Here is a 23,854-nt window from a genome sequence, read left to right as displayed (position 1 = left end):
CATGAGAAGGGTGAAAGCAGACAAGGAGCTCAGGATAACCTACCCCACCCGCCATCTTTGGCGGAGGTTATGCTGGAGGCAGAAAGCAACAAGAGAGAAACTAATCATCTGTTGGAGCATATCGAGCAGAATACAGCCCGCCAACAGCGTAATGACTCAATGACCCTCAATGATTTCGTGAAGCTCAATCCACCCAAGTTTCATCATTCCGTCGACCCCCTCGACGTGGATAATTGGTTGTCTAGCATATCACGCAAGATCCGTTCTGCCAATGTCACTGAAATTGATAAGGTGACATTTGGTGCCTACTTCATGGGAGGTCCCGCCAACCTATGATGGGAAAATTATGAGGCTATGCGCCCTGCTGGACCAGCAGCCACCTAGGATGACTTCAGCGCAGCCTTTCCTCTACATCACGTTCCAGAAGGTCTAATGGACCGCAAAAGAGAGGAGTTCTATGCTTTCACTCAAGGGAAGCTGACTGTGGATGCATATACCCATGAGTTTGGAAATCTCGCCCGCTATGCCACAGAAGAGGTGTCGACTAACGCCAAGAAACAGGAAAGGTTTCGCAAGGGACTTAGCACCGAGCTTCGTCGTGATCTGCGTCTATGTGAGTGCGTGAGCTTCGAAGCTCTGGTTAGTAAGGCTATCAGTGCTGAAATTGGACATACTCAATATGAAGCAACCAAGAAGCACTCCCGTGATTGTGGTTCCTCATCTGGCTCATGATTTCAGAAGCGTCAGGTGTGGGTCTCGAACAGTTCTATGTTAACAAGGTACACCGCGAGGCCATCCTATGAGGCGCCTCGTGCAAATCAGACCAACCCTCCAGCCAAGACTTATGGTGTTCTACCTGCCAATGCTGCCCCACGCACTAACCCAGTGATCTGCTACAAGTGTGGAGAACGAGGTGATAGAGGCTAAGTTGTCCCTGTCTTTCGATGAGATCGTGGGCGTTTTGGTGGAGTAGACTTTGACGATCCGACTACGAACGTGTGAGGACGTCGCGCCTTAGCAATCGCTAAACCAACTCTGAGAGGTTATTGACCACGCCAGAGCATGATCAACCTGACCACGAAGGTCTGTTTCCTCCACACAAACGAAGAACAAGCAAGAAACCAAGATGCAATCAAGATATTGCGAATATAAGAGGAAAGCTTTATTGATGTAGGTGGGGTTATCTTACGCCTTTGTCTGGTCGTAGAACACAAACAAAGAACGCGAAGTTGCAGCTATGGCGAACTTGTAATCTAAACAAAACCCCAGTCAAAACGATGCCCTAAGGGTTGTATATATGAGGGAATAGATTGGCAATTTTGTGACCCTTGGAGGAGGGGTCCGAAAACAGCCCTAAACTCGGTTTCCCCACACATACGGACTCTAAAAATGGCCTATATTATGGTATTTCGAAATTACATGGGCCTGGCCCAAAAATAAGGTGGCGCAACACCTATAATAGCCTATGGATGAAATTTATAAAGTTACGTCTTGAATATTTCATCCAAAGCCTTCATGATCTCCTTATGGTGGCTTTAGAGTGCAAAAATCACCAGTGGAAGCTGCATTGTTCTCTCCTGCGCGTGCACCTTCTTCTCCATGCTTGATCCCGCTCCAACGGATATCCTTCTTGTCCATGCTAGGTCCTTCATTCATGAGCACAACAAAAGTATCTATCTTAGACATCATCGTATGTTCATGAACATTAGAAGTATTCCCAAGAAATGAAAGTACGTGGTAATTCAATTGGCATGCACGAGCTCTAGTAACTGGTTCAGTATGTATAGAAGCTGGGGCTGTGGGTGTAACAATGGTGTTGATGTCCTCATCATCCTCCCCTTCTTGAACTGAAGTCATCCTCGACAGAAGCTCATCTTCCTACCCAAATATGGCTTCAAATCTGCAATGTTAAAAATGGGACTAACGCCAAAATCTGCAGGCAGCTCAAGTCTATATGCATTATTATTTATTTTCTCTAACACTTTGAAAGGACCATCAGCACACGGCATTAGTTTTGTCTTCCGCAAATCAGGAAACCTATCCTTACGCAAATGCAACCAAACAAGATCTCTAGGTGCAAAAACAACATGTTTTCTACCCTTATCTACAGCAAGTTTGTATTTAGCATTCATACGCTCAATGTTTTCCTTAGTTAACTCATGCATCTTTAATATCAAATCAGCACGTTCTTTAGCATCAAAATTAACCTTCTCCCTAGATGGAAGAGGTAACAAATCAATAGGTACACGACGTAGGAAACCATACACAACTTCAAAAGGACACATCTTTGTAGAAGAATGCAGCGAACAATTATAAGAAAATTCAATATGAGGCAAGCATTCTTCCCACAATTTTAGATTGTTCTTCAAAACAACCGTAAGCATAGTAGACAAAGATCTATTGACTACTTCAGTTTGACCATCAGTTTGGGGGTGACATGTAGTACTAAAAAGCAATTTTGTCCCCAATTTAGTTCATAACAATCGCCAAAAGTGGCTAAGAAGTTTCGCATCACGATCCGAAACAATCGTATTTGGCACACCATGCAAGCGAATAGTTTCACGAAAGAACAAATCAGCCACATTAGCGGCATCATCACTTTTATGACATGGTATAAAGTGTGCCATTTTTCAAAATATGTCCACCACAACAAATATGCAATCCCTCCCCTTCTTTGTTCGAGGTAAACCTAAAACAAAGTCCACAGGTATATCCTCCCAAGTAACACTAGGTACACACAAAGGCATATATAAACCATGAGGATTGAGTCATGACTTAGCTTTTTGACATGTCGTGCAGCGAGCAACAAAATGCTCAACATCCCGTCGCATCTTTGGCCAAAAGAAATGTGTAGCAAGTACATCCTCCGTCTTCTTTACGCTAAAGTGTCCCATCAATCCTCCTCCATGCGCCTCATGTAGCAACAAAAGACGAACGGAGCTAGTTAGAATGCATAGCATGTTAGCACGAAACACAAATCCATTATTAATGATGAACTTGTTCCATGTTCTCCCTTCTTTACAATTCTCCAACACATCTTTGAAATCGGCATCATGCACATATTGATCTTTGATGGTCTCCAAACCAAATATTTTAAAGTCAAGTTGTGAAAGCATAGTATATCGACGACACAAAGCATCAGCAATAACATTTTCTTTACCCTTCTTGTCTTTAATGATGTACGGGGAAGTCTCAATGAATTCAACCCATTTAGTATGTCTATGGTTCAGTTTTGCTTGACTTTCAATATGTTTCAAAGATTCATGATCAGAATGTATGACAAATTCTTTGGGCCATAAATAATGTTGTCGTGTTTCCGAAGTCCGAACAAGAGCATATAATTCCTTATCATGAGTAGAATAATTCAGACTAGGCCCACTTAATTTTTTAGAAAAGTATGCAAGAGGTTTACCATCTTGTAATAACACACCTCCTAATTCAATTCCACTAGCATCACATTCAAGCTCGAAAGTCTTATTAAAATCGGGAAGTTGGACTAAAGGAGCATGTGTTAACTTATCTTTCAAAACCGTGAAGGCTTCTTCCTGTGCGGTACCCCAAGAATAAGGCAGATCCTTCTTTCTAAGCTCATTTAGAGGTGCAGCAATGGTGTTGAAATATCTCACAAAACGCCTATGAAACCCGGCGAGTCCAAGGAAACTCCTCCCTTGTGTGACCATTTTGGGCTGCGACCAACTCTCAATAGCTTCAATCTTGGCTTTATCAACTTAAATTCCCTATGGAGTAACAACATAGCCAAGAAAAGATACTCGATTTGTGCAAAAGGTGCACTTACCAAGGTTACCAAACAAACGTGCATCACGTAGAGCAGGAAAAACAGCACGCAAATGAACCAAGTGTTCCTCCAAAGATCTACTATAAATAAGTATACCATCAAAGTAGACTACCACAAATCGTCCAATGAAAGCACATAAAACCTCATTCATTAATCTCATGAAAGTGCTAGGTGCATTAGTCAATCCAAAAGGCATAACTAACCACTCATATAATCCAAGCTTAGTTTTAAATGTAATTTTCCATTCAACTCCCGATTTCATGCGAATTTGATGGTATCCACTACGCAAATCAACTTTGGAGAAAATTGTAGAGCCACTTAATTCATCAAGCATATCATCTAGCCTAGGAATAGGATGACGATAACGAATAGTAATATTATTAATGCCTCTACAATCAACACACATACACGATGTACCATCATTTTTTGGCACTAGAATAATAGGAACAACACAAGGACTAAGAGATTCACGTATATAACCTTTGCCGAGCAACTCATGTACTTGACGCATAATCTCCTTCGTCTCCTCTGGATTAGTACAGTATGGTGCACGGTTGGGTAGCGATGCATCGGGAATTAAGTGAATCTGATGCTCATTCCCTCTAATAGGTGGTAATCCCGGTGGCACGTCTTGTGGAAAGACTTCAGCGAACTCCTGCAAAATGTTAATGCCAGCAGGAGGCAAAGAGGGTGGCATGTCCTCAAGTGAAAATAATACATCTTTGGATACGAAAACATAGCAAGCAGATGTATTAATATCCAAATCAGTAATATCAGATTTAGTGGGAAGTAAACAACCACTCTTCAATTTTATTTCAGAGGCAACACTAGATGATGATTTAGTAGTCTTATTGTGTTGCTCAAATTCCTTCGCTACACTCAAATTTTCACTCTAATGTAGGTCCTATTTGCTTTACTAGCTCTAGCAATGTCATCTTTCATAGTATGTTCAGGGGGCACAGGAAGCAAAGTTATATTTTGATCCTTATGAACAAGAGTATACTGATTTGTTCTACCATGGTGTACATATTTTTTATCTAATTTCCATGGTCTACCAAGTAAAACGGAGAATGCTTGCATGGCTACCACATCACAATCAACAAAATAAGAATATGCTGCAATGCTAAAATGCACACGGGCAGTACGTGTTACCTTAACCTTGCCACTGTTGTTGAACCACTCGATATAATAAGGATGAGGATGTGGTCTGGTGGTGAGAGACAGCTTCTCCACCATCTCCATGCTAGCTAAGTTGTTGCAACTCCCTCCATCAATGATTACGCGAACAGAACGTTCCTTTACCACTCCCTTAGTATGGAACAAGTTGTGCCTCTGATTTTGCTCAGCCTGTGTTACCCGCACACTTAAAACACGTGACCAACTAAGCTTTCATACGTGTCAGCATAGTCAACAGAAATGTATTGTGTCTCTTGTTAAGTATCATCTACACCCCGTTCTTCGCTTGCAATAAGAGCTAGAGTCTCCTCGTCATAATCACTAGCGAAGTCATATCCACCATCCTCAGTAACAATCATCACACGCTTGGATGGGCACTCTCTCGCATAATGACCTCCACCCTTGCAACGATGACAAATAACCTCATGTGTTTGCCCTATGGATGCCATTGATGAAGAAGAGCTCTGTGCAGGCCCGGAAGGTGTGCTATTGGAGAAGGTTGTGGCAGGGGCATGTTTCCTGGTATCTCTGGTGGAATTGGCGGCTGAAGTAGGCGGTGCTGATGTAGAAGGACGTGTGGAAGTAGATGTGGTTTGTGGCATCCATGAGGAAGTGCAACCTGCAGAAAAAAAAAATCTCGCCAATGCCTGTCTATCCCACCCTTCACGTTCAGCTTTCCAAGCAAGATGAAATAAACGAGTGATAGTGTTATAATCCTTATATTCGAGAATTTCTGAATATGTGTATTTAATCCACCCTTAAAACGTGCAAGCATAGCTTCATTGTCCTCAACAATACCACGTCTAATCATTCCAGTTTGTAATTCCTGGTAATATTCTTCTACAGACTTTTTGCCTTGTCTTAAACGTTGTAAGTTTTGAATTAATTCACATTGATAATATGGTGGAACCCAACGAGTACGCATAGCCGTTTTCAAAGCAGTCTAAGTAGTTGGAATATTAGCATGATGTATTCGACGATATTCAGACCACCAAACACAAGCAAAAATAGTGAAAGAACAAACAACAACACCAACGCGTCTATCTTCAGGAAATTGCAAGCATGTAAAATGTTGTTGTGTTTCTAACTCCCAAGTAAGATATATATCAGGAACATATCGACCATCAAAAGTAGGAATATTCAATTTAAGTTTAGGGAGATGGTCATGATCATGTACCGGAGGGTGTGGTGCATCCCTACCATTGTGATTGTATCCATGTGGACGACCAGCGGCTTGTCGTGGTGGTTGTTGTTCCTGGTGCTGAACTGGAGCAACCTCTCCCTCATCATCGTAATCACCATCATAATCCTCATTCTACTCAGCCATAGAAACCTCAGTAGTAGCAGCAGGAGGAGCAGCAGTAGTAGCAACGACACCAAAATTCTGCACTTGGCCGACACGCAAACGTCGCGCTCGCAGCCGTTGTGGTTGTGGTTGAAGAGGGACAGAAGCTACAACTGGTGGTGGCAAACGGGAAGCACCTCATTGAACTTGGCGTTCATCTTGGTGTCGAATTTCTTCTCCATACCTTCGAGCTTGTCCATGGCCTCTCCAATGGTGGTCACGAAATCCTGTACCTGGTCAGACATCATCTGCTGAAATTTATCATGGAGCTCCCATTTGGTCAGATTCTCCCAGTCGATCTCCTCTTAGTGTGATCCTGGCATGGTTAGCAGCACTAGGAACACAGAAGAATATGAACCTATAGACTACAAGGAAGTGGTGGTGGTGCTGGAGGTGGTGTGTCACAAATCCGTCAAGAAAATTTCAATTTCTTACCAATTCTTACCCAGCAGCAGGTGGCGATTGGCAAGCGGTGTAGTCAAAACTCTCAAAACTTGGATAGAGCGATTGTCAGGTGGTGTCAAACACACGATGTAGATGTATGTGGAGCTGGGAAGGCTTATAATATGGTAGCAAGAAGGGTCAGCAATAATCAGTTCAGAGATGCAAAACTGAAAAGAAGCTCAACGACGGTACCATGTTGGTCCTAGGCTAGACCCTACTAGAGACGCGACCCTAGAACACGAACGAAGTCACGACGACACGTACAAATCAAGGGAAGAGCCACTCTGATTTTTTTCTCTCTTTTTTGCGCTCTTTTTTTCTGCGCTCTTTTTTCAGAAAATCACTATAATGGCGAGTGTCTCAAAACTCTTCCCAAGGACTAAAAACAGGATAGGCACGAAAAAAAATGACAATTTATTTTATTATTTCTGGAGCAATTCGGGGCTGCGACGACCAAAAATTGCACCAAAAATCACTATGATGGCGAGTGTCTCAAAACTCTCTAAAAAGCCTAACAAAACGATAGGGATTTTTTTTCACCCCTCGAAATTTTGGCCTAAAAAGTTCTCTAGAAAGCATGCCAGACTCAGGTAAGGAAACAATAAACTGAAAGCAAAAGGATCTCGAAATTAACCTAATGCGAAGAGGATTGTGGTGGATATATGGTGGTGGTATATGGGAGCAAGGATAATGGTGGCGTGGTGGTGGTATATGGGAGCAACGATGATGGTAGCGTGGAGGTGGTATATGGCAGCGATGAAAGATGGTGCGGTGGCGGCGTGACAACCTGTGAACAGAACTCGAAACTCTAAAGAACTAGACACTAAGACCAGCAACTCGACACGACGATGTAATCGCAATTTCAACAAAGCAAACTACTGAAAAGACTATGCAAAGGATCAGATTGATTCAGATATGATGATCTAACCCTAATTTTTTTTTGAATGGCTTTTTCGTGGACCTGTAAAATCTCGCCGAGCAACCTGGAAATCTGATACCACTTGATAGAAGCGAAGTTGTCCGTGTATTTCGATGAGATCGTGGGTATCGTTTTGGTGGAGTAGACTTTGACGATCCGACTACGAACGTGTGAGGACGTCGCGCCTTAGCAATCTCTAAACCAACTCCGAGAGGTTATTGACCACGCCGGAGCACGATCAACCTGACCACGAAGGTCTGTTTCCTGCACGCAAATGGAGAACAAGCAAGAAACCAAGATGCAATCAAGATATTGTGAATATAAGAGGAAAGCTTTATTGATGAAGGTGGGGTTTTGTGACTCCTTTGTGTGGTCGTAGAACACAAACGAACAACACAAAGTTGCAGCTATGACGAACTTGTAATCTAAACAAAACCATAGTCTAAACGGTTCCCTAAGGGTTGTATATATGAGGGAATAGAGAGGAAATTTCGTGCCCTTGGAGGAGGGGTCCGAAAAGAGCCCTAAACTCGGTTTCCCCACACATACGGACTCTAAAAATAGCCTATATTATGGTATTTCGAAATTATATGGGCCTGGCCCAAAAATAAGGTGGTGCAACACCTATAATAGCCTATGGACGAAATTTATAAGTGGTGTCTTGAATATTTCGTCCAAAGCCTTCATGCTCTCCTTATGGTGGCTTTAGAGTGCGAAAATCACCAGTGGAAGCTCCATTGTCCTCTCTGGTGCGTGCACCTTCTTCTCCATGCTTGATCCCGCTCCAACAAATATCCGTCTTGTCCATGCTAGGTCCTTCATTCACGAGCACAACAAAAGTATCTAACTTAGGCAGCATCATATGTTCATGAACATTAGAAGTATTCCTAAGAAAAGAAAGTACCCCGTAATTCAATCGGCGTGCACGAGCTCTAGTAACTGGTCCAGTATGTATAGAAGTTGGCGCTGTGGGTGTAACAATGGTGTTGATGTCCTCATCACCAGGTCACTATTCACGTGAGTGTCCTCACAACAATGCTGCAAATCAACCTGGTAAGTCTGTTGGACGTGGCAAGCGAGGCAAGGTATATTATGTGAAGCCAACCCCTGCTCGTGGACGTGTGAATTACGTCTCAGCTGAAGAAGCCTCTGAACATCGCGACATCATTCTGGATATGCTTCTTGTCAATCGCCATCCAACATTTGTTCTTTTTGATACTCGGTATCTCATTCATTCATCTCCGAAAGTTATGCAAAGTTGCATAACATGTCATTTTGTGATATGCACACTCCTTTAGTGGTTCAGACTCCTTGTTCTAAATGGCAGACTTCTAGAGTAAGCCACGACAATGAAATTCTTGTGGATAGGCTAGTCTTCCTAGCATATTTGATAGCCCTTAAATCTCCAGATATCAATATCATCTTGGGTATGGACTCAATGTCATCCCATTATGCAAAGATTGATACTCATACTAGGAATGTTCACCTTACACATCCATCAAGTGAGATAGTCAATGTCTCAACTCGAGTTACCAAGTGTCAACTCTATTCTCTCAATGCTAGCCCTCTTCCAGAGTTAGAGGATATTCCGGTAGTCCGTGACTTCCTTGATGTCTTTCTAGAAGAACTGTCAGGCATTCCACCTGACAGGGACGTAGAGTTTGTGATAGATCTTATTCCATGGACTGTTCCAATAGCCAAAAGACCCTATAAGATGGCACCCTTAGAGCTAGCCGAACTTAAGAAACAACTAGTTGAGGCCTTGAATAAAGGTTTCATTCATCCGAGCTCTTCCCCTTGGGCTTGTCATGTCCTGTTCCTCAAAAAGAAGGATGGAACGGATTGGATGGTTGTAGATTATCGACCAGTTAATATGGTTACCATAAAAAACAAATATCTGCTCCCCAGGATGAACGACATGTATGATCAGCTCGCTGGATCCTCGGTCTTTTCCAAAATGGATTTGAGGTTGGTCTACCATCAAATCAAAATCTAGAACGGGGACATTCCAAAAACGGCATTTGTCACTCGTCATGGCCAATACGAGTACACCGTCATGTCCTTCGGTTTAACCAATGCCCCAGCCACCTTCTCTCATTTGATGAATTTGACCTTCATGGAGTATTTTGATAAATTCGTCGTGGTTTATCTCGATGATATACTCATTTACTCGAAGAACTAACAAGATGATCATCTAAGACTGGTATTGATGAAACTTCGAGAGAATAGCATTTATGCTAAGTTCTCTAAATGTGAATTCTGGTTGCCACGAGTGACCTATCTAGGCCACGTAATCTCTGGTAAGGGTATTGATGTCAATCCTAAGAGAGTTCAAATCTGTCCTTAATTGGACTCAACCTGAATCGGTTAAGCAAGTTACGAGTTTTCTAGGTTTAGCGAGATATTGTCTCCGCTTCGTTGAGAACTTCTCCAAGGTTGCCAAGTCTCTAAGTTAACTCCTCAAGAAAGATAAGAAGTTCGAGTGGACCCCACAATGCGAGCATAGTTTTCAGAAACAGAAAAAAGGCCTCACTTCTACACCTATGTTGGTACCACTAGACTTTTCAAAGAACTTTGTTATCTATTGCAACGCCTCGCGACAAGGATTAGGTTGCATTCTCATGCACGATCATCATGTGATTGCATACGCATCTCGATAGTTGTGTCCATGATAACCCACAAGTATAGGGGATCGCAACAGTTTTCGAGGGTAGAGTATTCAACCCAAATTTGTTGATTCGACACAAGGGGAAGCCAAAGAATATTCTCGAGTATTAGCAGTTGAGTTGTCAATTCAACCACACCTGAAAGACTTAGTATCTGCAGTGAAGTATATGTAGCAGAGTAGTGTGATAGCAACAATAGCAACGGTAACAGTAGCAGCAGTGGCAACAGTAGCAACAGAGTAACATAGCATGGACCAGTAGGAAAAGACTCGTAGGCATTGGATCGGTGATGGATGATTATGCCGGATGGTATTCATCATGCAACAGTTATACACACGGAGAGATATGTAACTAGCTCCAGTTCGTCAATGTAATGTAGGCATGTATTCCATATGTTGTCATACGTGCTTAGGGAAAAGAACTTGCATGACATCTATTGTCCATCCCTCCCGTGGCAGCGGGGTCCTAATGGAAACTACGGGATATTAAGGTTCTCCTTTTAATAAAGAACCGGACCAACGCATTAACACTTAGTGAATACATGAACTCCTCATACTATGATCATCTTTGGGAGTGGTTCCGACTATTGTCACTCCGGGGTTGCCGGGTCATAACACATAGTAGGTGACTACAACTTGCAAGATAGGATCAAGAACACACATATATTGACGAGAACATAATAGGTTCAGATCTGAAATCATGTCACTCGGGCCCTAGTGACAAGCATTAAGCATGGCAAAGTAGTAGCAACATCAATCTGAGAACATAGTGGATACTAGGGATCAATCCCCATCAAAACTAACTCGATTACATGATAGATCTCATCCAACCCATCACCGTCCAGCAAGCCTACGATGAGATTACTCACGAACGGTGAAGGGCATCATGGAATTGGCGATGAAGGAAGGTTGGTGATGACGATGGCGACGATCTCCCCTCTCCGGAGCCCAGAACGGACTCCAGATCTGCCCTCCAGAGGAAGAACAGGAGGTGGCAGCGCCTCCGTATCGTAAAACGTGATGAACTCTTCTCCCTTTTTTCCGGACGAAAGGGACTAAATAGAGCTGGAATTGGAGGCGGTGGAGCTCCGTGGGCCCCACAAGCCTGCTAGGCACGGCCAGGGGGGCGCCTGGTGGGATTGTGGGCTCCACGCTCCACTTCTTCGGTTGATTCTTGCGCCAATATTTTTTATATATTCCACAAAAAATCCTCGTAAATTTCCAGGTCATTCCGAGAACTTTTATTTCTGCGTAATTCTGTTGAAAACAGCGTTAGTCTGGGTTAGTTCCATTCAAATCATGCAAATTAGAGTCCAAAACAAGGGCAAAAGAGTTTGGAATAGTAGATACGACGGAGACGTATCTGTCCACATGAGGATAATTATCCAACACATGATCTAGAGCTTGCAACTATAGTCCACGCACTGAAAACCTCACGAAATTACCTTCTGGGTAATCCTTGCGAAATTTACACTGATCACCAAATTCTGAAATATATTTTAACCCAACCGGATTTGAATCTCAGGCAAAGACGGTGGGTCGAGTTGATCATAGATGCCAATGTCTTGGCTAATGCACTAAGTCGTAAGTCTTATTGTAACAATTTGATGTTACAACAAGGTCAACCACTTCTCTATGAGTAATTTCGAAAGCTAAAACTTCACATTGTTCCTCAAGGATTCCCTTCTACCTTGGTGGCGAAGCCTATGCTTAAGGATCAAATAATAGTTGTGCAGACATATGATAAGGGTATATCCTCAATCATGTAGAATATCGCTAGCGGAAATGCTAAAGACTTCTCTGTGGACGAGCAAGGTGTTGTGTTCTTCGAGAACCATTTGGTGGTTCGTAAGAGAAAATGTTTGCGATAGTTGATCCTTAAGGAGGCTCATGAATCTCCTGTCAAGATTCATCCTCGTAGTACTAAAATGTATCAGGATCTATGCCAGAGTTTCTGGTGGACTAGGATGAAGAGAGAAATTATTGAATTCGTTGCAAACTGCGACGTTTGTCATCGAGTTAAAGCAGAACAACAAAGGCGTATTGGCACCCTTCAACCTTTAGCTATTCCTGAATGGAAATGGGATAAAGTCAGTATGGATTTCATTACCGGATTTCCCAGGACCAAGAAAGGGAATAATGCTATCTTTGTGGTCATTGACCGTCTTTCCAAAGTGGCTCATTTTCTTCGTGTTCAAGAGAGTATAACAGCTAGCCAGGTAGAGGAGTTATATATTTAACGAATAGTGTCTCTTCATGGTGTTCCTTTGGAGATTAACTCAAACCGTGGAAGTATTTTTACTTCTCGTTTCTTGGAAAGCTTCCAAAATGCCATGGGGACTCATCTCTCCTTTAGCACTGCTTTCCATCCTTAATCAAGTGGTCAAGTAGAACAAGTCAATCAAATCTCGGAAGATATGCTTAGAGCTTGTGTTATATCTTTTAGCATGAATAGGGAGAAATGCCTTCCGTTTGCCGAATTTGCTTATAACGACAGTTATCAATCAAGATTGGGCAAAGCTCCTTTTGAAGTTCTCTGTGGACGAAGGTGTCGAACACCTCTTAACTGGTCATAAACCGGAGAGAGCCAACTCTTTGTTCCGGATATGATCGAGGAGGCAGAAGAGCAAGTTTGCATTATTCGTGAAAAGCTGAAAGCAACCCCACCCTACTAGGGAAAACCTTATACACATAAGCGTACCAATAGCGCTTTCTAGAAGGACGCGCTGCTGCTACTTAGCAGTAGCGCGTGTACAAAACAAACACTACTAATAAACTCATAGCAGTAGCGTGTCTCCAATAAAACGCGCTACTACTATACCTGCCACACCATTCCCGACAGGCTAGGTATAGTAGTAGCGCACTTCCTAAACCAGCGATGCTGCTAGTCTACTTAGCTGTAGCACTGGGCACCAACCCGCGCTGCTGCTATGCCCACCTTATCCACCCCGTACGTGCGCTCCCTCTCTCTTCCTCACACTATCGCTCCATCTCAGCCCCCCGCTGCTCGCCGCCGCCGTCACCTACCCCTACTTCCTCTGCCACCGTCACCTCCCCCTCCTCCCTCTGCCTCCGTCACCTCCCCCTCCTCCCTCCTCCCCACCTCACCTCCTGCGTCCTCCCTCCACTCCTCCATTCACCGCCGGTCGGCCCCTCCTCGCTCCGCCTTCCTCCTCCGTCCTCCTTCCTCGTCCCTCCTTCAGTCGCCCTCCTTCTCCATCCTCCCTCCTCCATCCACAACCCCTCCTCCCTGCTACATTTTGATTTAGTAGGCTAGTTCGTATTTTCTTGTTGATATGCAACATGCATTCTGATTTAGTTAATAGTTTGTAGTATAATTTTAGGGTTTAGTTGATATGCAACATTTTGATTTAGGATAGTTTCTAGGGTTTAGTTGATATGCAACATTTTGATTTAGGATAGTTGCTAGAATGAACATGCCATATTTCTTCGTTTATTTCCTTGTGCTACCTTATATTTCAAAGTATAATGTAGTAAGTGTTTATTAGAAATAGTTTATTTAGTAAGTTTTCATTATAAATAGTTTAATTGGTGAGGGAGTGTCCACCATATATGAGAGAAGAAGAATGCTGACTGTTGTCGTGGGGGTCGTTTCTCCTTCTTCTCCTTGTGCTAGATATTTGTTATGCACTAGGGGAAGTAGGAGTAACGACCATCATCGACGGTCGAAAAATTGGTGAGGGATTGTCCACCACATATGAGAGAAGAAGAATGCCGACTGTTGTCGTGGGGGTCGCTTCTCCTTCTTCTCCTTGTGCTAGATATTTGTTATGCACTAGGGGAAGTAGGGGTAGCGACCATCATCAACGGTCGAAAAATCGATGAGGGGGTGTCCACCATATATGAGAGAAGAAGAATGCCGACTTTTGTCGTGGGGGTCGCTTCTCCTTCTTCTCCTTGTGCTAGATATTTGTTATGCACTAGGGGAAGTAGGAGTAGTGACCATCATCGACGGACGAAAAACTGGTGAGGGAGTGTCCACCATACATGAGAGAAGAGTGTCCATCATATGTCGTTTATTTAAGTTCCTCAACCATATTTATTAAGTAATTTATGTTGTTTATTTAAAAATATTTGACAACTAATTTCTTATTGTTTAATTTCTATTTATGTCATTCTCCTAGGGTTAGCGCCGCCGCCTCCGGCCACCTCCGGCCACCTCTGGCGTCACCCCCGCACGGTACTACCATGCTCTCGCTCCCCTCTAGTTCATACTACCTCAAACTTGCAAACATGCACAATCATATTTGATTAATTTGTCATATGATGTTGTCATGAGTGTTGATCCCCTGAACATGAGCTAATTAGTTTTTTTCATATGAACTTGGTTAATTTGTCATATGATGTTGCCATGTTATGATGTTGCCATGTAATATTCGGTTCAAACATTAAACATGAGCTAAAAAAATTCAGAGGAATTTGTCTCGACGTCGACGATGCCCATCCCGCATCCTCGTCGTCGACTAGGTGGCAGCCACCTGCTTGATAGGCGCCAACATGTGCAGGACTGGGCTCCGCCGGGCTGGCACTCGGAGGTGCTACCTTCCGGGGGCCGCACCTTCGTGCGGAATCCGGGTCTCATCGTTGACCCGGAGCTTCTTTGGTTGCGGTCGCGTGGGCCATTATCGGTGACGAGGGAGCCAGCCCCCACAGAGGTGGTACATCGTCGTGTCAGGGAGGAGGACGAACACGTCTATCGCTACATGGCTGCGTTGTATGCCAAGTTCTCCAATACCTGGCAGGTTCTCCAGGGACATCACCCGAGCTATGATCCGGTGATGGTTCCTTATCTTTGGGTTGCCACCGCCTGCACCGTGAGGCGTCAGCTGGATTATTAGTATGAGTTATATGATTATGAGTTATATGAATATGAGCTATATGAGTATGAGTTATATGAATATGAGCTATATGAGTATGAGTTATATAAGTATGAGCTATATGAGTATGAGCTATATGAGTATGAGTTATATGAACATGAGTTATATGAGTATGAGTTATATGAGTATGAGCTATATGAGTATGAACTATGAGTATGAGTTGTATGAGTATGAGTTATATGAGTTGTTAAATGAGTATGAGTTATATGAGTTAAATGAGTATGAGTTATATGAGTTATATGAATATGAGTTATATGAATATCCGAATACTGCTAATATTGTCGATGATGATGCATTCTGGTAGTAAACGTTAGGAGTAGCGCTGGAAAATATTAGCAGCAACGCTGCTTAGCAGCAACGCTTTCTGTGATCAAGCGTTGCTACTAAACTTACCAGTAGCGCTGCCTATATCTGCGCTACTACTAGTTTTTAGCTGTAGCGCGATAGAGTAGCACGTGGACCAGCGCTACTAGTACTAATATATACAACGCTACTAGTAGGGTTTTCCCTAGTAGTGCCAAGCTCATCAAAAGAGTCAATATGATCGCCATCATAAGGCTGTGACCTTTGAAGTTGACGAGAAGTCTTACCTTCGGGTTACACCTCTGAAGGGTACCCATCGATTCGGTATCAAAGGCAAATTGGCTCCTCATTACATTGGTCCCTTTTGCATTCTTGCCAAACGAGGAGAGGTTGCCTACCAATTGGAACTTCCTCCGCACCTTTCCAAGGTCCATGATGTTTTCCACGTCTCGCAACTCAAGCGTTGCTTCTCGGATCCTATCCGTGAAGTGGACCACGAAACGCTTGATCTACAGGATAAACTTTCATATCGAGAATACCCTATTCATTTTCTTGAACAAGCTGAGCGTACCACTCGACGTGGAAACATCAAGTTTCTCAAGGTTAAGAGGTAAAATCATTCTAGAAAATAAGCAACCTCGGAAAGGGAGGACCGTCTCCGACTAGAGTACCTCGCGCTCTTTCCGACGATTCCTAAATCTCGGGACGAGATTCTTTTGAGTGGGGGTGAGTTGTCACATCCCTAGTTTTCCTTTGCTTTGTGCCTAGCTAGAGTCTGCATCATGTTTATTTTTTTTCAATTTTGAAATGGGGAATAATAAGCCCTAGCACCTCACCTAATTAAAACAATTCAAAAAGGTGTGATTTTCAATGAACCCTAAATGACCTTCAAAAATGTTCATCCTTTCTGATAAATATTGGCAACAATATTTTAGGTATGCATTTGATTTTACAAATCACTTTTGGCATTTAAATTAATCCAATAAAGCCCCTCAAAATAGAAATTAATGCACAATAATTATTTAGTTTCTCCAAAAAATTTGAATCTTCTGTGAGAGTTTGAAAATATACAAACTATAATTTATAAAATGTTTCACACACTTTCGGCTAAGTGTTTGGTCAAAAAAAACAAATATCAGAAATAAACAAAACATAGACAAAACATAATTTAATAAAGAAGAAGAAAACCCTAGGCCACTTACGTGAAGTGGAAGCCACCCCCTCGATGTCGTCTTCCTCCTACCGACTCGCACAAGAGGAGCTCGCCGCCACTCGTCGTGCTTCGAGCACACATCTCGCTGCATGGCTGCCTCCTCCGTCGTGCGGGCAAGGGGGATAACCCCGAGAGGAGTCGGGTGGATTTCTCCTTCTCCTCTATTCTCCCCTCTACTGTTTCATCTCCTGTGTGCTCCACCATGACCGCACCTCGCCGCAGCTCGCCGCCGTAGCTAGAGGTGCTCCCGAGCCCCCTGACCCCTCCACGAGCTTCGCCTCGACCGTCCTCTATGCTACACCACGTATCGTCGGAGCCCCTGGAGCATCCTCTATGCCGCACCACGCATCGCCGGACCCCCCCTAACCCCTCCACGACCTTCACCTCCTTTCCCTCGTCCTCTATGTCGCACCACGCATCGCCGAAGCCCGTGGAGCGTCGACCTCGACCCCATCATCTACCTCAGCTCCAACCGCCGCTGTCGATCATTCATCGTCATCACGCCGTCTGTGAGCCCGCTCTCAATGGCTACAACCTCCCAGTGAGCTTGCGAACCCATTCCCCCTTTTTGCGTGGTCAATTTTGTGCCGTAGCTGCCGTTGCCATCAAAGCCCGAAAGGATCTGCTGCGGACCTCGACGCCGGCGACACTCCGGTGTCCCTCCAACCGAGCCAGTGTGGCCGTTAGAACCGTGTGCTCGTGTAGAGCGCGTGGGTGGTCTCGGGTGGGAATTCCACCCTCTGTGGCGTCGACCCCAAGCTCGCCCGATCCCCGACCGCCGCAAGGCTCACCGCCGGCGATGCTCTGGGCCACCACAGCCCCTGGGCTTGCCCCACTGGATGCATTGATGAGCAGCCGTTCTGTAGGAGCCTTCCACCGTCGATTTGGTTGCTGGAGGAGGGATTCTAACCCCCTCCACCTCGTCTGGTGCAATCAGCGGCTAAACGCTCGTGAGCCCGACCCTGCTGACCACCAAGGTTGACCCCGTGGGTCACTTGCATGTGGGGCCAGCCCGGCCTAAAATTTGGTTAAGTTAAAGTTAATTAATTTTCCTAATTTAAACCTAATAAGTCACTCACACCGGGCCTAGCTCCACTAATTAAGTTTAAAGATTAACCCTACTTCCTTTTTAAGGACCGTGTCACTCACATGAGGACCGCACATGTCAGGTTTGATCTACAATGGCCAATTGACCAGCTGACCTCATGCTGATGCAATGGTGACGCAATAATACATTTCTCGCTTAAAATAATTTGAAAAATAGATTAAAACTTCTAATATTCATAGAATATAATCAGTAACTCAGATTGAGATAATTTATATATGAAAAATTATCAGAAAATCCAAGCAATCCATTGTTTCTATAATCATACATAATAGAACAATTTATACCTACTCATCAGGTCAAATCAGTTAAAGGGTATTGGAAAATACCTTATTTGAAGTGGCATTTGAATCTTTGATTCAAACCAGCTTCAACTAATTTATTAATAGATGCATCAGCTCATCCAACATATACCTGTCATGGCATGAACATGCATCATATTCTTGCGCTTGCCGTGTATTGATTCCTACTTGTTTGCATTATGGTAGGCTCCGCTCCACACGATACTCACGAGCATCCAACTGAAAGTGTGTATCCCTTCATTGATCCACAAGGCAAGCACCACTTTTGAGCATTCCGATAAAACCCCATATTCTCGCTCCTGCTCTCATTCATTACACTAGGACATATCGTTTCAAATGCTTTTGCTTCGGTAGTTTAATCCATTCCTCTGCATGACCTGTCATTGTCACAGTAAATAACTAAACCATGCAACCTAGAATACCAGATAGATGCTTGAGCTATGATGTGCCTTACTTGCTATGCTTGCTATGCTTAGAGTTGTGTCAGGCATGTTTCATCTAGATGATGAACTAGAGAGAATGAATGTGTTTTGGTGATAAAAGTTAAGTGTTGAACCTGATTTGGTAAAGGTACTCATGAGAGGTTGTGTAGGAGTACATGGCGCGTTGTCTCATTGGAACCGTTTTTAGGAACTTAGTTCCATGTATGTGATCCAAGACTAGATACTACCACACGTTGTGATACTTAATTGACCCTCGAGGCTTATTATCCTCCTAATACTCGGTGCAAGAGTTGCAAGTAGTTTTTGGTATTTGTAGCATATGCTTGGGGTCGTGCTTAGCGCTGGCCTTAGAGGTGGGATGTGACGCGGTTGGCTGTGGCACGGTGTACCAAGTGGCACCCGGATGGTGGGCTTGGGAACCTTGCGCACATCGTTTGAGGTCCTAGCGGAAACTTCGGCTAGACATCCATGTGGGTTTAGTCTCAAATAGGCGATAAACCTGGACTATGTGTTAGTGTCGTTAACGGTCGTGGCCGACTCCCTCACTGGGCTTCCGTTTGAAGGTTCACAAGGTGCATGAAGTGCACATGGCGAGAAGTGGCGAGAGTGTGTGTGAAGAAGTACACCCCTGCATGGTTATGATCTATTTGAATAGCCGCGTCCTCGGATATGGACTACTTGAAAACATATGTTGTTCATAGATAACTTAAATGGCTACTCATAGAAGTATCAAGACAAGTGTGAGTACCATGGATGGCATTCTCGTGGGGAGACGAGAAAGGATCCATGGTGGTGTATTATTGTGGAGATAGTGGACTCGTGTATGATTTCTCAAACTTGTTCAATAGTACTCGTAGTCGTAGTATAGGTTAGCCAATAGTCAAAGCTGGCTTGCTGCATGAAACCCCACAAACCCTGGTTGATACATGTGCATGAGTAGATAGATCCGATTTAAAGCCTTGTTGAGTACTTTCATACTCATGTTTTCTTAATAACTGTTGCAGAAGACACCCATGAACCATCTGCTGGGTTCTACCTAGAAGTTGACGACAACGAGTAGGTGGTATCCCAGCTACGACCTTCCCCCTTGGAAGGGAACTATAGATAGTCAGGCTTTATGCCTTTTACCTTTCATCTGTCTGTACTCGGACAGCTTTAAGCTTCTGCTTGGCTTGTATGAATTTGTGTGTATGACTTGAGTGTCGGGTCATGTGACCCCTACCTCTATGAACATATTATGCAAGGCACTTCCGAGCCTTCGAAATAAATGTGGTGATGTTGTATGGTTACGTTGTGATGCCATTGTTTTATCTATGCATATTGAGTATGTCATGCGTACGTGTGATGTGTTGTGATATGTATGGTATTCAACATCTAATTGTGTGCCTTTAGTAGTACTCTTTAGAGGGAACTATCCCTTTGGGATTCCAGTGAGCCTTGGTAGCTTGTTACTGCTCCGGACAGATTGGTTGATCGGAATGTATCCGTCTTTGTTGTTGTGTTTGTCCCTTCGGGGAAATGTCAACCAGTGTAATGGAGTCCATGTAGCCTGTTATGACTTGTCTACATGGAGTGATGACTTTTATGTCCTACGGCATAATGGATTCCTTGTAGCTTGCTATGACTCTTCTACACACGCTGATGACCGACACCTCCATTGTTGGGTTAGGTATGTATGTCTCTGTATGGATGTGCCACTTGGGTTTATAACTATTTATGTCGACCCGGGTTCTTCAACATTAAAATTCTAGTGACACATTTGCATACATAAGTCAAAAGAAGCAAACAGTCCCAGCCAAGGTAACGTGACAGCCGTGGGGATAACCGTGTGTGAGACCGCAATGTGATGTGATGTGTTACAGACTCGATTCCTATGGCTTAGGATCGGGGTCCCGACAGTCCAACAAGGTTTATTATGACAAACTAACCAGCAAAGAAAGCAAACACACAAATTATACAAGGCGCTCCAAGCAAAAATCATTATATCTGATGAGTAAAAATATAGCTCCAAGTAAAATTACCGATGGGTTTTTAGAAAATGAGGTGATGCCTTGCGGGGCTCCCCAAGTTTAGCTGCTTGGTACTCCTTAGATATTCCCTTGGGATGCCATGGTGCATCCCCAATCTTAGGCTTTTATCGCTCCTTACTCCTTCATCAATCGTGATCTCACTCAAAACTTGAAAACGTCAATCACACAAAACTCAACAAAAAATTTGTGAGATCCGTTAGTATAAGAAAACCAAACTTTACTATAGGTGGTTGAAAACCTATTCCAATTGTATTTTTGCATTATACCTACCATATTCTAACTGTACCTTGGCTTATGCCCCCCGATATAAACCATAGAATCATTAAAATAAGGACATCACACAAAGAAAACAGAATCTGTTAAAAAGAGAACAGTCTGTAAAGATTCGAAATTTATGTATACTTTTGTAACTCCTACAACTCTGAAAAATTAGGAAAACGGAGTGAATTTGTATATTAATATTGTGTAAACAATTCAGACACTTTTGAAACTTCTGCGTTTTTCAGATTTTTCTACTGGACCCAAAAGTTTCTGGTTTTTCAATAGGATTAAAGCAACTAATACCCCACGTGATCCCAAAGGCTTTGCTTGGTACAAACACTATAGAAAACACAAAAATCATAATTACAATAGTAGCATAATTGTGCAAGCAATCAAGAACGGAAAGAAAAAGTAAAAATAAATTTTATTCATTGGGTTGCCTCCCAACAAGCGCTATCGTTTTACACCCTGCTGCGGCAACAAAAGTCCTTCCCTGGCGCGTAGGAATTCTTCTTGTTACTTATCTGGTTTCGTCGGTTTTTCCCTTGAAGAGGAAAGGGTGATGCAGCACAGGAGCAGTAAGTATTTCCCTCAGTTTGAGAACCAAGGTATCGATCCAGAAGGAGGGCCTCGTCAAGTCCAAAGTACCTGCGCAATCACAAACAAGCTTGCACCCAACGCTTCAAAGGGGTTGTCAATCCCTTCAAGATTGTTTGCAAAGTGAGATCTGAGGGCGGAAAGTGCAACGAAGTAAAAAGTGTAAAGCTGAAAATATGGTGTGGAGTAGACCCTGGGGGCCATAGTGTTCACTAGGGGCTTCTCTCAAAATAGCAAGTATTACGGTGGGTGAAAAAATTACTGTCGAGCAATTGATAGAACCGCGCAAAGTCATGACGATATCTAAGGCAATGATCTAGCATATATGCATCACGTCCGAGACAAGTAGACCGATACTTTCTGCATCTACTACTATTACTCCACACATCGACCGCTATCTAGCATGCATCTAGTGTATTGAGTTCATGACGAACAGAGTAACGCTTTAAGCAAGATGACATGATGTAGAGGGATAATCTCAAACCAATGATAAAAACCCCATCTTTTTACCCTTGATGGCAACAACACGATACGTGCCTCGCTACCCCTTCTGTCACTGGGTGAGGTCACCGCACGGTATGAACCCAAAACCAAGCACATCTCCCATTGCAAGAATCATAGATCTAGTTGGCCAAACAAAACCCACAACTCGAAGAGAATTACAAGGATATGAAATCATGCATAAGAGATATCAGAAGAAACTCAAATAAGATTCATAGATAATCTTATCATAAATCCACAATTCATCGGATCTCGACAAACACACCGCAAAAGAAGATTACATCGGATAGATCTCCATGAATATCATGGAGAACTTTGTATTGAAGATCCAAGAGAGGGAAGAAGCCATCTAGTTACTAGCTATGGACCCGTAGGTCTATGGTGAACTACTCACGCATCATCGGAGAGGTCATGGTGTTGATGAAGAAGCCCTCCGTATGCGAATCCCCCTCCAGCAGGGCACCAGGACGTGCCCCAGATGGGATCTTGCGGAGACAGAAGCTTGCGGCGGCGGAAAAGTAATTGCGATCGTCTCTTGATTTTTTTGGGAATATTTGGGAATATATAGGCGCAAGATCTAGGTCAGGAGACCTCCACGGGGCCCACAAGCCTGCATGGCGCGGCCCCCCTGGCCGCGGGGTGGGGCCTTGTGTGACCCCTGGGGCTCTTCTGGCTTGGCTCCCAAGTCCTCCGATCTTCTTCAGTTCCAAAAAATATATTTTCGGGCATTTTCTTCCGTTTGGACTCCGTTTCAAAATCTCCTGTGAAAGGGGTCAAAACATGGAAAAAAACGGGAACTCGCACTTCGCACTGACTTAACAAGTTAGTCCCAGAAAATAAATAAAACACATGCAAAACATCCAAAGTTTGACAAGATAATAGCATGAAACCATCAAAAATTATAGATACGTTGGAGACGTATCAAGCATCCCCAAGCTTAACTCATGCTCGTCCTCGAGTAGGGAAGTGAAAAAGAATGACTTTTTGATGTGGAATGCTACCTAGCATAGTTGTCCTTTGCAACTTCTTTCACGTGGCATGAACGTTCTGATCCGTAAGATTCAAAACAATAGTTTGCTATTGACATGAAAACAGTAATACTTCAAGCAAACTAGCAAAGTAATCATGAACTTTCAAAATAACAACGGCAAAGAAAGTTATCCCTACAAAATCATGTAGTCTGCCTATGCTCCATCATCCTCACACAACTAATTTAAATCATGCACAACCCCGGAATTGGCCAAGTAATTGTTTTTGCACTCTTACTTTCTCAAACTTTTTATAACTATCACGCAATACATGAGCGCGAGCATTGGATATAGCACTATAGGTGGAATAGAGTGTGGTGGTGGTTGTGAGACAAAAAGGAGGAGATGGTCACATTGACTTGGCGTATCAAAAAGCTATGAAGATGCCTATTAATAGATATCAATGTGAATGAGTAGGGATTGCCATACAAGAGATGCACTGGAGCTATAAGTATGTGAAAGCTCAAGAGGAAAACTAGTGGGTGTGCATCCAACTTGCTTGCTCACGAAGACCTAGGGCAATTTTGAGGAAGCCCATCATTGGAATATACCACCAAGTTTATAAAACGAAGATTCCCACTAGCATATGGTAGTGACAAAGGAAGAAGCTCTCAATCATGAAGAACATGGTGCTAACATGAAGCACAAGTGTGGAAAAAATAGTAGCATTGTCCCTTCTCTCTTTTTCTCTCATTTTTTTTATTTGGGCTCTTAGGCCTCTTTTTTGTTTTCTCCTTTTTTTTGTTTTTGGGATCTTTGGCCTCTTTTTTTTTTATTTCCTCACATGGGACAATGCTCTAATAATGATGATCATCACACTTTTAGTTA

The sequence above is a fragment of the Hordeum vulgare genome, chromosome 6H, assembly GCF_904849725.1.
Source record: "Hordeum vulgare subsp. vulgare chromosome 6H, MorexV3_pseudomolecules_assembly, whole genome shotgun sequence".
In the NCBI taxonomy this organism is placed as follows: domain Eukaryota; kingdom Viridiplantae; phylum Streptophyta; class Magnoliopsida; order Poales; family Poaceae; genus Hordeum; species Hordeum vulgare.
This window is presented reverse-complemented; position numbering follows the sequence as displayed.